Source organism: Aethalodelphis obliquidens, unplaced genomic scaffold (assembly GCF_003676395.1).
Source record: "Aethalodelphis obliquidens isolate GAN/ISIS:26980383/991018 unplaced genomic scaffold, ASM367639v1 scaffold76, whole genome shotgun sequence".
Classification (NCBI taxonomy): Eukaryota; Metazoa; Chordata; class Mammalia; order Artiodactyla; family Delphinidae; genus Aethalodelphis; species Aethalodelphis obliquidens.
In genome coordinates this window covers 3,135,233-3,136,971 of record NW_020838020.1, presented here as the reverse complement: position 1 = coordinate 3,136,971, position 1,739 = coordinate 3,135,233, and the positions used below count along the sequence as shown (strand labels likewise).

General features: G+C 38.0%; 1 pseudogene; it reads left to right on the top strand.

Moving 5' to 3' along the window:
• Positions 1 to 475: 475 nt before the first annotated feature.
• On the top strand, positions 476 to 1,427 carry LOC113612414 (protein SET-like; annotated as a pseudogene).
• The last annotated feature ends 312 nt before the right edge of the window (positions 1,428 to 1,739 follow it).

Sequence of the window (1,739 nt, the reverse complement as noted above, 5' to 3'; positions counted from 1 at the left end):
TTCTGTTAATTATTGTTACAAATTTGTCCCTTTTTTGCCATTGCCAGCTTAATTCAGATTTTCATTATGTCACACTTGAAATCTTGTAGTTATTTTATAGTTGCTCTTCTTCGCTCTAATCTGTCACTCCATTTTAATCTGTTTGACTGGCTCTTATCAGATTAATTTTCCTAAAATAATAATTTTATTATCATAATTCTCTGATGAAGGCCTTTAAGTAGTTTCATTGTTTTGGCTTCACTCAAACTTCACCTGTGTCCTAATTTCTTTTGTGGATCAAGCAGACATGCCTGTGGTGGATTTTGGAGCCAGACAGACTTGAATTGACAGCTTGGTTTTGACTCTGTGAGATGTGGTTGAGTTCTTCAGGGTCTCTAAACATTACCTGCCTGTCTGTTAATTAACATGGGGAGAAAAATGTGTGGCTGCTTCAAAGTATGACTATGAGAATTAAAATGAAATAAGGTGAGTTTTCATGGCTCCCAAACACCAGTCTTCACTTCCACCTCAAGTGAAGAAACCAAAGAAAGTGAGACTGACTCCCACCTCCAGGGCAGAGAAAACATCTGCTTCTCCAAACTTGCAGAAGGAAGAAAAAGAATAGCAAGAAGAAATTGAACATATTGATGAAGTACAAAATGAAATAGACAGAACAGATGTAATGAACAAGCCAGCGAGAAGAGTTTGAAAGTAGAACAGAAAAATAACAAACTCCGCCAACCATTTTTTCAGAAGAGGTCAGAATTGACTGCCAAAATCTGAAATTTTGGTGTAACATTTGTCAACCATCCACAATTGTCTGTACTGCTTGTGCAGGAGGGTGAAGAGACACTGCATTATTTGATAAGAGTTGAAGTAACAGAATTTGAAAATATTAAATCAGGTTATAGAATAGATTTTTGTTTTAATGAAAACCCTTACTTTGAAAATAAAGTTCTTTCCAAAGAACTTCATCTGAATGAGAGTGGTGATTCATCTTCAAAGTACACTGAAATCAAATGGAAATCCAGAAAGGATCTGATGAAAAGTTCAAGCCAAACGCAGAATAAAGCCAGCAGGAAGACACAGCATGAGGAACCAGAGAGCTTCTTCACCTGGTTTCCTGATCATTCTGATGCAGCTTCAGATGAGTTAGGAGAGGTCATCAAAGATGACATTTGTCCAAATCCATTACAGTACTACTTGGTTCCTGACGTGGATGATGAGGAAGGGGAAGAAGAAGATGATGATGATGTTAAGAAGAAGAAGGACTGGAAGATATTGATGAAGAAAGGGATGAGGATAAAGGTGAAGAAGATGAAGATTATGAGGAGGAGAAAGGAGAGGAAGATGAAGGAGAAGATGACTAATGGAACACTGATGGATTCCAACCTTCCTTTTTAAATTTTCTCCAGTCCCTGGGAGCAAATTGCAATCTTTTTTTTTCTTTTGTCTTCTTGTTTTTAGTCATCCTGTTTTGAGGTCTCTTTTCTCCTTTATACCATGGTTCTCAACTTATTTTGGGGGGAAATACCTTGAGCAGAACTCAGTAGAGAAGAATCTCTACACTTTTCTGTTCCAAATTCATTTTTATCCCTTCCTGTCTCAGCAAAACTTTATGGAATCAACACCACCATGCTCCGTGTGAAAAAACCTTCTACACCCTTAGCTCTGCTGGAAGCTGGAGGGTGCTAGGCCCCTGTGAAGTAGTGCATAGAAGTCTAGCTTTTTTCCTCCATTCTCTGTATATTGGGCTCAGA